The following is a 16,587-nucleotide window of genomic DNA, read 5'->3' as shown; positions in this document are numbered from 1 at the left end:
CCTCTTCTCCTCTCATTCTCTCTCCCTCCCTCCCTCTCCTGTTGCTACTTCAATCATGAAACCGATCAATGATCAGCTGATCGTCTCTCTTGTTTGTTTATCTCCCACTTTGCGCCAGAAAGAGGAAACCAGCGGATGTTGCGCTAAACAACAGCAGCACGTTTAAGCTTGATCAGCTGTTGTTAGAATTTATTTAATATTACTTTCTAGTATCAGCTGAGGTTTGCTGGAGCCACAGCTGTAAAAGCTGCTGGTCATGGTATCGGTTTGGAAACATGAAGGTGATACAAATCATGCATATATACCAACAAGACAGTGTACATCACTGTCACAACAGCGTTTGTTTTAGTTCAAAGGCTTTATGGTTTTTCCTATAATACCTGGTGGTGTAGTCGGTGATTTTTTGTCAGTTGAGCTTTATATATTATGTTTAACCCTAGAACACTATCGCTATAAATAGTAACACAATCACTAAAGCCGGGTGATTTTTACCCGATATAATATAACCAATAAAAAGTAATCAAATATATCAAAATATGACAACACATGACAAATTACAGTGGTCTTCTTTTACTTTCAACTGTGCCATGTCTAACAAAATGAAAAAAAAAAACCCTCCTAAAACAAAATAATGACCCTGGAAAGCTGGTCTTTGGTCCACCCATTCCTGGGAAATTTGAGACTTCCCTGGTGAAGGCACAGGCTCCCCGACACGCAAACAGCTGCAGGAGAGAGAAATCATGTAAATGTATTTGCTCGGGTGTAAATCGCCCAGCGATAGTGTTCTAGGGTTAACCCGAGTGACCACCCGGTCAGCTGGTGGGTCACTATGGCGTTATTTTTGTGCCACTATTCTGAGCGCACGTAAAAAAAAAAGTTGAGCCCGTCCCATCTCGATCAAGTGACGAGGACAACATGTGACCGTTTCAGGAGATGATAAAATATTTCTTAACACCCCGATAGCTTGCTGAAGAACTCGAGTCTCTTCTCCCCCCTCCATGCTGTCAGACACTTGAAAGTGACCCGCGCGTGCTTCTCAGCCAATCACAGCGGTACAGACACCCAGCCTTCCGTTTCCATTAAACTCCTTCCGTTTCCACTATACTCTTTCATTCACATACATTATTCTCTTGCATACATATATTTTCTTCAGACATGTATACATTCTCTTCTTACATACATATATTATTTGTGAGATTAAATGCATATTGAATGCATGTAAATGAGAGCAAAATGTAGGAATGCATAAATGAAAATCATGTATGTTAGAGTGAAAATTGGCAAATATGTACATTAAAATACATGTATAAGAGAGCACAATATTGTAATGTGTGTATTAAATATGTGTAAACATGAGAATAAAAATATCTAAATATAAAAATTAAAATAAAACTATATGAGAGTGAAAGTATATGTATGTGAAAGAAGAATATATGTATGTGAGAGTGACAATACGTGTGTCTGACAGAAGAATATGTGTATGTGAGAGTGAAAATATATGTATGTGAAAGAAGAATGTATGTGTGTGAGAGTGAAAGAATGAATTTTGGCTTGTACGGCCCCTCATATATTCTGAATACTTTGGATTACTCAATATATTATCATGCTTTTTTACAAGTACATAAATGTACTATTGCTGTGTGATTTATTACTATTACTGAAGGTTACTCGCCATACCAATACCAACTAGATTTTTGAATTTTAATATAAAATGAGTAACAGTAGGGTGGGCATTAGGTAAGGCTGCACTTTTTGCAGGGATTTCGTATAGAAAACTATTCCGCGCGTATATAAAACAGGTCCGAGGCTCCGAACCGTAGTAAAGGGACCTGTGGCTAATACGTCGGGTTCGTGTCGGGCTCGTAGACGAAAACTAGCTTTACTTTGTTGTCTGTTTCAACTTTGCTAGCAAGAGACAGAGAGAGGCGTTGAAAGGCTGCTCCAACGGAACTTATTGTTTCAGAGGAAAACACGAACACAGTGTACAGTCGAGTCTTAATAGCTTACTTACAGCTGGGCTTGTCAGACACTTTTTTTTGGCTACAGTGGTTATTATTATATTTACATGCTTCCAGCTCCCGTTTCTGTTCGATGACAACTCGTACTTTTCGACTCTCCTTTTTCTCCCTCACAGACACATAACAGGTATGGCAGTCAGTTCTCCCTGCAGCATGGACTACATTGCCCATGAGGCTACATTCTTTAGGGTGATGCCTGTAACACTTGGCCTATTGCCCTCATATTAAATAATTTTTGAACAATAATATTAAAAAATATTTCTTCATGTCATTTTGCAATTAAAGGGTGACACGGGCCCTAAGATTGAGACACAGGCATTAGAGCCTCTTAATGCATGTTTTGTTTGGGTTTCCAGCGGCGTGGAATTACCAAAAATAGAGAGGGCATAGCCTAACATATGAAACAGGAAAAGACCGCCGTGTAATCCATTTATTTCAACAAAGTAACTGTATTCTGAATATCACCTTTTTGAACGGTAACTGTAACGGAATACAGTTACTCATATTTTGTATTTTAAATACGTAACGGTGGGACATGTATTCCGTTACCCCCCAACACTGTGTGTTATATTTGCAGGCTTTCAGGCTGTCTGATCACAGAGAAAGGCTGTGCTTTCCTCAATTCAGCTCTGAGCTCTAACCCCTCCCATCTGAGACAGCTGGACCTGAGCTACAATCATCTAGGGGGCTCAGGAATGAAGCTGCTGTTGACTCGACTGCAGGATCCACAGTGGAAACTGGAAACCCTCAGGTAAGGAGAAGTTGAGGTAGGGCTACAAACCTTCCTCTGTCATTCTGTAAGTCCACATGATAGTGTTTGATAGTAGGCAAGAGAACAAAAGTAATAACAGTACAGAATAAAACAAAAGTATGATACCTTGTTCAAGCGAGGGATGGAAACATGAAATATTTGCTTTTGATTGCTGAATAAGAATGAGCTAGTCTGACACTGTCCTTATTTATTTTGAATCTTTTTTGAATTTCAGGATGGAGCCTTGTGGAGTACAATGGTTGAAACCAGGTTTAAGGAAATGTAAGTGTGTTTTTAAAGCCAGGCATTAAATCACTGACAGCTTGCATTTAAAAGCTTTTTATTGTGCAGTATAACGCTGCACTTTATTTATCCTCTTTATGTATGTATATTTGAAAAAACACGTTTAAAAAAAATATAACCACAGCAAAGGTATACAAACAATCAGTTCCATAAAGATTTGGCTGGATGTTGTTCTTCATGAAGTGATATAAAATCCAGGGCCAGTAGAGTGTCTGCATCCCTGGTGAAGATACACAGACAACTGACTAACAGTCTCCTCCAATCTTCCCCAACAAGTTCCAGAGATACTTAAAATTTTTCATTTGGCACTGAAAGTGTGTAAATAATTTGCAGCTTAGAGCCACGGCCTCAGACTTGGAGGTTCACACATCCTCACTTCAGTCATCTTCACACTTGACTGCAAACTGACTGTTTACAAACTGGAATTTATCACATGACCACATCATACATTAAATGAGACATAATCCACAAACCTTATTGCCATGGATTTCATCGACTCTATTTTAATGAATAGATTTAATGAAGAGGAAAGCCCTGGTAGAATCTGATGTAGACTAGTTAGGAAAACCAACCACTCCATTAGGGACTTGGCATTTTACAGGAACAGCACGGTTCTCCATCCTCAATAATGGAGATGCATCTAGCTGGAACTTTTCATACTCAACATGGTGTTGACATTGTGATGCAAATGGGAGTTGAGGATCTCTTAGACCTCTGCTCAACACTCCAAGTGTACCCTTTTTTTTTAAAGCATAAGTCAATAGAGTGGGAGTTCTTAAGTAGTAGAGTTTTTCAAAACACCCCAAGGGGAATTAAAGTGGTGTGATTTAAAATACAAAGTTCAGAGGTGAAATTAAAGTGTATTGTTGGATGTGAACTTGACTTCAAAGATTGCTAAAGGTGATATTCATCATCAAGTATAAGACAAACAACACGATCTCATGATGAACCATCCTGTGACATGGTAAGTAATTTTTGTAGTAGACCCTGAGAGGTGAAGATTTCAGGCTTGTAGAAAAAAAATCACTGCATGCTGCAGTTCGGTACTGTAGATGTCTTAATTTTCTTGGTAATCTCTATTCATGATTGCATTCCTTTTATTTCAGAATATCTTCAGACTATATAGCACAGTAATTATTGTGGTTTGAATGATTGAATGATTAGAGTTCTACAAACTGATTGTATATCTTCTCCCCACATTCTTTCCATTAGATTTCTGTGAACTAAACCTGGATCTAAACACAATACACAGAAAACTCAAACTGACCGACAACAACAGGAAGGTGGTGCATGTAGAAGAGGACCAGCAGTATGTTGATAATGATGACAGATTTGATCATTGGCCTCAGCTGCTGTGTACCAACACTCTGACGGGTCGCTGTTACTGGGAGGTTGAGTGGAGTGGAGAGGTTCATATTGCAGTGGCTTACAAAGGAATCAAACGGAAAGGAAACGGTGATGACAGCAGGTTTGGCAAAACTGATCAGTCCTGGTGTTTGTACTGTGATGAGGGCGAATACTTTGCAACTCACAATTACAAATCAAGAGCCATCCCTGTCTCCTCCTCTGCCTGTCACAAAGTAGCAGTGTATGTGGACTGTCCTATGGGCACCGTGTCCTTCTATAACATAATCTCTGGCACACTGGTCCACCTCCACACCTTCAACACCACATTCACTGAACCTGTATACCCTGGGTTTAGAGTTAGGTTACATGACTCTCATATCTACATCTGTGCTGACTCAGAAAACTGAACTTGAAGCTGCTATTAAAATATTAGATTGAGTTTGCAGAAGTCTACAGTTAGATTTTTGGAGCAAACACATCCAACACTCAAAGCTGGAAGTCTTCCTTCCTTACTTTAATTTGCTGAGTTCGAATATTCTATCAACAACTTTTGCTTCTTAAATTTTTTTTAAATGCATAAATATTTTATTCCAAATTGCAGTGGTTAGCGAGGCCTCCATGTCTGAGATCTTTCTGTGTGGAGTTTACATATTTACCCTGTGCCTGTATAATATGCTGTCATCTATAATAGAAGGATATCAATGAAGAATGAAATCAGTCCTTGGTGCACAGTTGTTTTTGCAAATGTTGTAAAGCACCTGTAATTTTTACTACACTGTTAAGCAGCTAAACTTCTAGGTGTTTGGTGATGATGATAATAATAAAGAAAAAATTAGCCACGACAATAGAACATGGTTCTATAGAGCTGGTAACTTTTGCATTTTATTGCATATAATTACTTTGAAAATATGCTTCAGTCGACAATAAATTACAGTGTGGGATTGCATCCATTGTGATTTTTTGACTCCTGTTAGTGGAAAAGTCCAGAATCCTGACAGATACCTGAAAACTCTCAAAATCCTCTGTGAGCTGTTTATCAGTAATAAAAGCTCAGTCCTGTATCACGGACCTGAGGTACCTCAGAAAATACAGACTACTTGGGCCCTTTTTGAAGAGAACTTCTGTGTTTTTAATGGAGTCCAGTTTATTGTCAGTGTGAACACCGAGGTCTCTGCAATCCTTCACTGTCTCCACGCTGACCCCATGGATGGAACCAAGAGTCACTGCTGGTCTTGTCCTCCTCATACTCAATACCAGTTCATTTATCTTTGTTACATGAAGCTGCAGATGGTTCTGCTTTCACCATGTGCCAAAGTTTTCCACCACAGCCTTGTGCTCTTCCTCTATGGGCTCAAAATGTGTTCATAAATATTTTGTACTTGTAAATCAGGATTTGTATGTGTAAAAAGAATTTGTGCGTGCGTAAAAAAGATTTGTATGTGTAAAAAAGATTTGTGTGTGGACTTAGCCAAAAACCCCCCTGCATCTGAAAACATCTGAAGATGGCAGGTCTCTGTGCAGGAGCTGAAGTCAGTTCTGTGTGAAGGCACGGAAGTCAAAAACAAGACTCTCATCATGTTGCTGGTTTAGTCAGGAAGGTGTAGACACGGTTGATCAGGTGGAGAATGTTGTCTTTAACTAGGGATGGGTACCGGTGTCCGGTGCCGTTCTGACATAAACGGTAGTAACCAGACCGAAAAGCAGCGCACATTTCGGTGCTTTATTTCGGTGCTTTTTTTTCCTGAGCCAATTCAAGCCAATCATTTTACGTTTCTGAGGATAGTAGGCGGGGCCAGGTACGTACGTGTTGTGGACAGTTTTGTGTTGTGTGCCAGAACAATGAGGTGGGATCAAACCTCTTCTTACTGTGACTGTGCTTATTACAGAACCACTGTCTGGGTGCATAAATTCATGGTCAGATAGTATAAACAGGCTTCCAGCTTGGTTATGACTAGGGATGGGTATCGTTTAGGTTTTATCCGATACCGGTGCCAAACCGGTACTTTTGAAACAGTGCCGGTGCTTAAACGGTGCTCAAACCGGTGCTTAAAGAATGGAGAACACAAAATTGGTCCAAAAACCTCTTATGTTCAGCTGTTTTTTTTGTAACAAGATAACAATGTTAGCCTTTTCTGCAGCTATAGGGCATATATGGTATCACTCTTGGCTGGAAGCAGTGCTTAAACAATGGAAAAAACACAAACTTTGTCCAAAAACCTCTCATGTTTAGCTGTTTTCCACTTTTTCTTTGGTCATTTTAGCCTTTTTGGCCAGGGTGAAGGGAGTATCTGCCATCAAACAAGAAGACAGCCGCATGTAACTACGACGGTGTTTGCTAGTTCACCTTACATGCATTAATATAATAACGTGGTTAGCAAGGTTATTATCGTTAACTAAAACTAACGAAATAACGAAAACTAGAAGTGAAAAAACATTTTCGTTAACGGAAATAAAAATAAAAACGAAAAAAGGAAAACTAACTAAAACTGTGATGAGTGTTCACAAAACTAACTAAAATTAACTGAATTTATAGCAAAAATGTGTTTAGTTTTCGTTGATGTGTGTGTGTCATACAATAGTCAAGGGTGAAAAAGAAGTTTAGTTTCCAGGTTTTTTTCTTGCTGTGTCTCATTATGCCAGCAGGTGGCAGTACGTTAGTCGAGTCGTCTGTGTTGCTGCTCCGTCCACGCGCAGAATCATGTCAGGAAAAGTCTGGAGAAAGCGCCAGCTTCCAATTTGGGATTACTTTGAATATGACTGTGTTTTGGATAAAGCAAGTGTCTTGTAGTGGAACGAGACAAATTATGAGGGACATTTCTAAAGGGAAAAAAAATCCCACAAACCTTAAAGTGCACTTGAAAAGCTCACACAAGAAGGCTACCTAGCTTACCTTGAGAAGGTAAGGGAGCACACTCCACCCTCATCCCCAGAAACAGAAGCTAACACCAGGCAAGGCAGCGTGATGCATCCCGAGACAACAGGACTGGGATATCTACATAACTGTGTGAGTCAATTGCCTTCAAAAGGTTTATCAATTCACTTGAACCAAAATTACGAACACCCAGTGCTGCAAGAGTTAATAGTCTCATTGCGGCCAAGATATACATTTTATAGTTGCCTGGTATCAATGGTTGTTCATCTGCCCTAATTTATTTATTTATTTATTTATTTAAATAAAGAACCCATAGGTGGGAATGTGAGTTGTCTGTCTCTGCGTGTTAACCCTGTGACAGACAGGCGACCTCTCCAGGGTGCAGGGTATGGTAGCTGGAATAGCAACATACCCAAGGATAAGCAGAAGAGAATGACTGATATGATGAAACTGGGATTTTGTTACACTTAATTATTGCAAACACAACTAAAACTATAACTGAAACTAATCAAAACTAAACTGAAACTAAGGATTTTCAAAAAAATAAAAACTAAACTAAACTAGCAAACAATTGGTAAAAACTAATTAAAACTAATATAAAATTGAAAATCTGAAGTCAAAACTAAATAAAAATAAAAACGAATGAAAATTGCAAAACTATTAAAACCCTGGTGGTTAGCCTACCCAACGTAAATTACACACGAACAACATGAAGCTACTCACGCAGAGAAGAATGGCTGCTTTTTAATTTTAGGTCAGCATTAAATATCGGCAGCAGTGACTCATACTCAGTCACTGCCCCACACAACTGCAGCGGGACGGAGTCATCGTGCACTTCAGAGATAAATCAAGTGGTTAAAGGTAAGAAACAGAGTCCATCTGAAAGAAGAGGAGACAACATTAGTATGTACTGTGTCTTTGTTAAACTGTTTTTTTTGGTCTGTTTTTAAGTATTGATTTTTTTTTAACATTTTAGCCATTATTTCATTGAACAGTGCACAAAAAAGACAGGAAAGCAGGGACAGAGTGGAGAGGAATGTGTTGCCTCTAAACAGTTACACCTCGGTTCGTAGATTCCTCAGGCCTCCAGAAAGAACACCGGGACTCAGCAGTCAATTCACAAGACTTTTATTCATCCACGCTTATTGATACAGCTTCTAGAAGGGAGCTGTACAGGACCCCAGAATTCCTCTGCAGATCTCAACTCCTTTGTCTGTGAAACACAGTTTTGTAGAAGTGACCCCCCTTCTAACCCCTCTACAATGTGCCATAAAACTAAGAACTGTATTTACATGTTTGTGTGTGTGCGAGCACGTGAGTGCCTGCGTGTGCGCATTCCTGAGTGTAAGTGCATGTGTATATATTTGTGTATGTACCTCTGCGTACGTTACTTCCCGGGGGTCATAAAAGTCCATCTCCCTTCCAGACCAAAGTTATCCAGTTACAAACGTTGAGACCCTCCCTCCAGGTATCCCCTGGGGAATTTCCACTGAGCTCAGGCTTCTCTCTATTTTACCTTCACAGCTCTAAGTGGGGGAGGGTCTCCTAGAAATCTACTGCTAAGTTTATGACACACTCAGGCCTTTATTACATCCAGGGCAGTGTCAGAGTCTCTACAATAATTCTATATCCTATCTAACACATTTCTAAATTCTAAAATAGGCTACACATCTCTTCAAGTCCCCCTTTTTGATCTGCCCTAAGGCAACAGTCCGCTCCTCTTGCTGCTCATCTCACCAGTCCTACAGCTGACGACATGACCACTCCTCCAGATGCTCACATCTCCAGTCTTCCAACTGACCTCCAAGCTGATCCCTAATCAGGTTGTGATGAAAACCTTACTTGGGCTTTAACCCAGAAGATGTGCGACCCTTACCAAAAGCTGGACCTAGAAAAACCCTTTAACGGGAAGATAAAGGAAACAAACAGCAATACTCACTGATACACCAGTTAAGATGGCCCTTGAAGCAGACCAGAGAAGGAGGAAAATAAGTTTTCCAAAGAAGAGGCTGTAGCAGAAACAAGGCAAATCCACTTCCACAAACCTTAAACAATCCAAGCTTTCCACATCACGAAAGAAAAATCTGAAAATGAATAACACTGAACAGGACAACACAGATTCCTCAGATGCTGATGAGAATTTCTGTATTGTGTGCTTCAATAACTCAAAGCCAAAAGAAGCTTGGGTTAAGTGCCTGACCTGTACACTGTGGGCTCATGAGGCCTGCACTCCAGGACCGCCATACATCTGTCACCACTGTGATTCTGATGGTGATTAAAAACTTGACAAAAACACATACAGTTCATTTGTTGAAGCTGGTGCACAACTACATTTTTTTCAGCTACATTATTATGTTCAAATGTTAGTGCAAGAGTTATAGGTTATAATGCCCACTGAGCCAATGAGGCCAGACTCAATGAAGGCCAACCAAAATTATTGAAATATTCAGTTGGTGAAAAGTTGTCTTTTTTTTGTTAGAATATGTTCAAAAGCTATTTCTGCACTCTGTCACACACTCACAAACACACTCACAAACACACAATAGCTACATAAATGTTTATAAGTGCATTCAGGTGTTGAATAAAAAAGATTACGTTAAGATTTTGTCAGTACCCATATTTCATTGTGTTACTCTCACCCAGGGTATGTTACAACTGTCATGTATTTAATATATATTCTTAGTGCTTATTTGCTGATTATATTGTTTTATGTATGCCTTCATAAACCAGACGAGACGAGAACTATGTTAAGGGTGACAAGTTGCCCTGGCAACAGACTTTAGAAAGAGGAAGTGCAAAGCTGCACCGGAAATTTGACACAAAGAAAAAGAGGAACTAGTAACATATAAGGAGTTGTTTGTATCGAAACTGTGTGTGATGTCTGCAAAAATGTATAACGAGACTGGCTGCTGTTGCCTCAGACGTGAGCTGATGTTTCGGTGCTCAGTCTCCGTTTTCCGGAAAATGTAAAATAAAAGATCATTTTTTGAGTTAGACCACTTTGAGCTTGCGTCTTTCTTCCCCGCCAAAGGAATGCAAAGAACTGAATTTAATAATTGGTGCCAGTGACCCGGATTCTTTTGCAGCTGAGAGGACTAATTCGGACCTTCTGATATGAGGCGGAAAAGCCTGTTCAAAGTAAAAGCGAAATTGTGCATATTGAATGAATTATAAATTATTTGTTCGCCGAGTTGATGATCGTCACCGTCAAATTGGCTCAGTAGTGGTGAAATTAAACTAAATGATAAAATCTGTTAAGTAGATTTCAGGTGACATGTCCATGATAATTTTGGGTAATTTGGGATAAATAAAAGTAAAGTTTGGGGATATTTGACAAAAGCTTATTGTTGGTAATACTGGGCTGAATTTTTAAGTGTTGTGACATATGTTTGAAGTTGGTGTGTTATGTGTGTGTGTGTTACGTCAGCCAAGAAAAGAGATTAGATTAGGGCATTTGGTTAAGGGATTTTATTCCCACATTGATTAGCAGAGTTGGACTCAGGCATCAGATAATAGACTGGAGGTTAGAGTCCACAGTGATGCTTTTAAATTATTAAAATTATTTAGGACGGGGAGGGCGTTCCCTAGGGGTGCAAAATGTTCTGAGTGTTATGGCTCCATCTTGCTGCGGACGCGCGGCAATTTCCTCCGGTTAATTCGGGTGATACCCGTGACAGGTAGGGACAGTCGTTAATAATCTTCTTTCTTGCACCATTTGACTGACAGGGCGGGGCCCCGGACGTGACCATTCCAAACGTGGCTCACAGGTAAGCTTTACATGAAGCTACAGGCGCCAGCAGGACGCTGAGCGTTCATGAGGTGGAGCTTCTTGTCGAGCTGCGGGAAGCGCTTATAAATTAAGATAGGACTTAGTAATCGGGCCGCTGTCCCGGACAGATAGCGGTTATAATTGACCAGCAAGGTGGGCCAACCTGGGCTTAGAGGCTTTTAAATTAGTCGAAAAGTTAGGTGTACCGGTACTAAGGTTTTGAAGATGAAGTGAAGATGTGATATGGTAATGGAAATAATTTATCTTGGCAGTCAGTGTCTTTTGTTATATATATAAATGTGTGAATGTATAAATGAAGTGTAAAATTGTTATTTGGATGAACAGTTAAAGGTGAACATTATTTTGAGAGAAAAGGGTGTGGTGTGTGTGAGACGATTATCTTTTAGGGAAGTTCAGGGAAGTGTGCAAAATGCTGATGAAAGCATTGTGTGAATTATGCTACAAAACTGAGCTGAAAGAATGGTGATATGTGTGGAAAACTGTTAATTGTGCCAAAAGAGCTCTGCTAAGCACGCTGAAGATTCTGATGTGAATGCTTGCAGATGCAAAGAGCTTAGTATATTTAAGTGTGTGTGTGTACTGAGGGTGTATTCTTTTTATATCAACATTTGGCAGAGTTACAGAGGGTTTATAGACTGTAAATATAAAATAATAGTTCGCTTAGGTTGTAAAAATAGATGAGAATTTAGTGAAATAAAAAGTGTGTGTGCGTAGGCAAACTGCAGTGTGTGTGTGTCTGGTAGGAAGTGAAACAGCATGTCTGAATATAGCTTGTGAGCTTGTGACGCTGCAATATGAAAACAGAGGAATTAGAGACTGAATGTATTAAGACATAGTAATGAAAATGCTATTAATTAAATGTTTTAGTGTGTCAACTTGAAAACATGAGTACAGCGGCAAAATGATAGATTAACAGAATTGGGATGAAAACAGCTTCACCTCTCATTCTGTCCTCATCCTGAGAAGAAGCTTAAAGGACAGTCATTCTCAGTCAACAGTCAATCTCCTGATGAAGACAGAAGACAGACAGAACAACACCATGCACATGAAGAATTAACAGCAGGCAAAAAGACAGTGCAACTGAACTATGCCACTGAAGACTCCAGCAGCAGCATGTAAGAAAACACTTGATGGAACATGCACTCTGAATTACAAGCTGGGAAGTTGAGCAGTGAGATGACTGTGTGAAAGCACTGGACAGCACTGGACACTGAGTTTCATATTTGCCATGCTGGGAGTTAACCTCCAAGAAAAGACTGAAAAGATCAAGAGAGAAGGAATGGAGAGAAGAAACAGGGACGAGGATGATTGAAAGGTGAATCTGGACGTAGTACATTGAAAGCATATGGGAAAATTGGATTGAAGATTCAGACTGAACTCATGGAGGTTTAGAAACGTCCAGAACATGACAACAGAGAGGCAAAAAAAGAGCGATAAAGAAATAAATAAACTAACAATTACATGAATGAATAGAAAAGACACATATGCAAATTGTAACATATGAAATTATTTTTGGAGAGAATCAGAAGTGAGACAGTTTGAATCCAGAACTCAGTGCAAAGATGCATGAATCAAACCTGATTATAAAAACATATGCAATGAAGATCAGCTTACACTCAATATTATTAATATGAATAACAAATACATACACACAGCGAAGACATGCTTACACTCATGAATGTGAATACGTGACATAAATCTCCAAAAGTTGAATCTGTTCATCTGGACGTAGCGTTTTGTGGGAGAAACGTTTCGTCACTCATCCAGGTGACTTCTTCAGTCTCAGCTGACTGCAGGTTTCCCCAAACCTTATAAACAGTACATTTGCATAATGACTGAAACCAGCCCACTGAAGGAACAATGGGCTGTGAGGTCAGTTCCTTAATCATAAATATGCAAATTCCCATGACCATTGATCAACAATCACTGACCAAAACCCACTGATCAAAGAACACTGATCAATGGCCATGAGTACCATTCACAGAGAGTTGGGGAATGGCTGCAATCACAGCATTGTAAGATGGCGAAAGATGTACCCTTAGGCCCCCTCCTCGATTCAGAGATGGTCTTTCCCTTTTCACGTAAATGGCCTCCTTGACTCTGCGCTCAAACCAGCGTTCTTCCCTGTCCAGGATGTGTACATCCTCATCGTTGAAAGAGTGTCCACTGGCCTGTAGGTGTAAATAAACTGCAGAGTCCTGGCCTGACGAGGTTGCTCTTCTGTGTTGTGCCATCCGCTTCGCTAGAGGTTGTTTGGTTTCCCCGATGTATAAATCCTGGCAATCCTCCTGGCACTTAACAGCGTACACTATGTTACTCTGTTTGTGTCGGGGGACCCGATCCTTGGGGTGGACCAGTTTTTGGCGCAGCGTATTTTGGGGTTTAAAAGCCACAGAGACCCGGTGTTTAGAAAAAATGCGTCTCAACTGTTCCGATACTCCTTACACATATGGGATCACTACAGGTTTTCGCCTGGGCAGCGGTTGTCCTTCTCTCCTGGATCAGCTGGAGCTTTCTTTAGGTGCCTTCCCAGCTTTGACAAAAGTCCAGCTGGGATAACCACATTTACTCAGGGCCTTCTTGATGTGCTGTTCTTCTGCCTCCCTGGCCGCTGTGTCAGTGGGGATGGTGTTCGCTCTGTGTTGTAGCGTCCTGATGACACCCAGTTTGTGCTCCAGTGGATGATGAGAGTCAAACCTTAGATACTGATCCGTATGCGTAGGTTTACGGTACACATCAGCTTTTAGATGTCCCCCATTACTGATGGAAATCTCACAGTCTAAGAAGGCTAACCTGCCACTTTTCATATCCTCCCTGGTGAATTTGATGTGTTGGTCCACCGAGTTAATGTGATCCGTGAAATGTAGTACGTCCTGAGATTTGATTTTCACCCAGGTGTCATCCACATATCTGAACCAATGGCTTGGTGGTGTTCCAGGGTAGGATAGCAACGCCCTCTTTTCCACTTCTTCCATGTACAAATTGGCCACGATGGGTGAAACTGGGGAGCCCATGGCACACCCATGTTTCTGCCTGTAGAACTGACCCTTGTATGTGAAGTAGGTGGAATGAAGACACAGTTCCAAAAGCAAACACACTTGGTCGATGCTGAGAGTGGTCCTGTTGCTGAGGTTGGTGTCATCCTGTAATCTCTTACGGACTACCTCCAACGCTTCCGTGACTGGGATGCAAGTGAAGAGAGATGTAACGTCGTACGAGACCATGGTTTCATCTGCCTCCATAATGACATCTCTCACCTTCTCAACAAAATCCAGGGTGTTCTGGATGTGGTGTTCAGAGCTGCCCACCAGCGGGTTGAGGATCGAAGCCAGAAACTTGGAGATGTTATAGGTGACAGAGTTGATCATGGAGACAATTGGTCTTAAAGGTGCACCCTGCTTATGTATTTTCGGTAAACCATACAGACTTGGTGTAGACTCCCCTGGGTACAGCCTGTGGTATGAGGTCCGGTCGATAGCCTTGTCTTGTTCTAACTGCTTCAGACAGTCTATGACCCTCTTCCTGTAACCACTTCCTGGGTCTCGTTTCAGGGGCTCATAAGTATTTTCATCACTGAGTAGTGACAAAATCTTCTGCAGTCAGCTGAGACTGAAGAAGTCACTTGGATGAGTGACGAAACGTTTCTCCCACAAAACGCATCGTCCAGATGAACAGAATCAACTTTTGGAGATTTACTTTCCTGGATGATTGAGAATGCATCAAGACATGACATAAATGTTAGATTTAACATACTTAAAGCTTGAAGTTGAGGAATAACTCAGGGAGTTGACTTTTGTGAAAAGGAAAAAGATAAGCCAGTGATTAAAAGCTTAAAGTAGTTTTAAAATAGTGAATTAGAAGTGCTTTTGTGCCGATTGAGCAAGAAAAGTGATTATTCTAAAAAAAAAAAAAATTAATAATGTGGTAATGTTTTAAGTATGCATTTCTCTTGTCAAGGCAACTTCTTCTCAGAGGAGAGAATATGCAAATTAGCTGAATGTGGGGCGACAAAAAAAGAAGAACTGAAGCTTCCTGTCTGGCTGTGAATGAAAATTTAGAATTTAGTGATGATAAATTGTTATGGGGAATATTAATGTTGTGCAAACGGTGTGGATTTTAACAAGATTTTCTGTGTATTTAGCAGGTGAAATGATGTCAGTTGACCTCAGATTGTCAGGACGCTGAAGAACCTGAGGTCAACATATTGTTAGATTAGAGAGAGAGAGTTCCACCCCTGCTTGTGTCATCAATTTGATTGATGGCGCTAGCCTTGACGTTTTGACCTCACCAGAAGTACTCCAGAAGTGTCTAATCGAATCCAGATGTGTGTAATATGATCCATAAGCGCGACGAATTGCATCCGGTGAGGGGAGGGGGGTACTCCGGAAGTGTCTAATCGATTCCATATGTGTGACTAATCGCATCCGGTGGGAAAAAAAATTATGCTTTCTCCCTTAGGGGGAGGGGTTCTGTGGAGGGAGGAGAATAAAAACAGATGGGCCGGCGCACCAGATTTCTGATGAGTCAGCAGAGATCGGAGCGCATGCTGTATAGAGACAAACTCATAGTTTCAATTCTGTTCAAATGTTTCAGTATTATGACAATGATCTTGATAACCATTTTCTCGGTAAAGAGCTATTTCTTTTTTCCAATAGCAGTTTTATTTTGCTTTCTTATTTAATCTTATTACAGACGCAATAAAATAAAAACCTTTAAGATTATCCGACTAGTAACGGATTGCATTTATATAGTGCTGGGTGGAGGCAAGCTACACCAGCGCTTGTAATGAAAAGAAGAACTTTCTATCTGCTTGTAACCTACAGGCTGTCCACCTCGTATGTGTAAAAATAACCCTTAGTGAAAAACGTGCCACGCCCGTATTCAGAAATCGGGGCTAAATAATTTTATTAAAACACCCTCGGAAGAGGTATTGTGTGGGAAAGAGTTTTCTTTTCTTAGCGTCTCTTTTACAACAGGGGAGCATTAGCAGAAATGCTCAATAGACAGAAAAACAGAAACCCTAAAAGAAAACGGCCTTGTTTTACGCACATCAAGAAGGAGTCAACAACCCCTCTAATCGTTATTAGGGTTTTCGTGGATGTACATTGTCTCATCCTGGACTGTGTTGCTGACACTCACCAGTCCCCGGCCTCCTTCCTTCCGCTTAGCGTACAGCCTCAGGGTGCTGGACTTGGGGTGAAACCCTCCATGCATGGTCAGGAGCTTTCTTGTCTTGATGTCAGTGGCTTCTATCTCCTGCTTTGGCCAGCTTACTATCCCAGCCGGGTACCCGATCACGGGCAGGGCGTAGGTGTTGATAGCCTGGATCTGGTTCTTGACTCCTCAGGACTTGCCTGACCCTCTGCAGGTAATTGGTGGTTGCTGCTTGCCTAGCAGTGTCTTCATTGTTTCCATTTGCCTGTGGGATGCCCAGGTACTTGTAGCTGTCCTCTATGTCTGCAATGTTGCCTTCTGGTAGTTCAATTCCCTCAGTTCAGTTTATTTT

The 16,587-nt window shown here is 40.7% G+C and overlaps 1 long non-coding RNA gene across 1 annotated transcript; it reads left to right on the top strand.

Moving 5' to 3' along the window:
• The first annotated feature begins 266 nt into the window (after positions 1 to 266).
• On the top strand, positions 267 to 865 carry LOC109195620 (uncharacterized). Its single transcript, XR_002057174.2, has 2 exons — positions 267 to 428; positions 790 to 865. It is a non-coding gene; the product is annotated as an uncharacterized LOC109195620 (long non-coding RNA).
• The last annotated feature ends 15,722 nt before the right edge of the window (positions 866 to 16,587 follow it).

This window comes from Oreochromis niloticus, linkage group LG18, assembly GCF_001858045.2.
Source record: "Oreochromis niloticus isolate F11D_XX linkage group LG18, O_niloticus_UMD_NMBU, whole genome shotgun sequence".
In the NCBI taxonomy this organism is placed as follows: domain Eukaryota; kingdom Metazoa; phylum Chordata; class Actinopteri; order Cichliformes; family Cichlidae; genus Oreochromis; species Oreochromis niloticus.
This window is presented reverse-complemented; position numbering and strand designations above follow the sequence as displayed.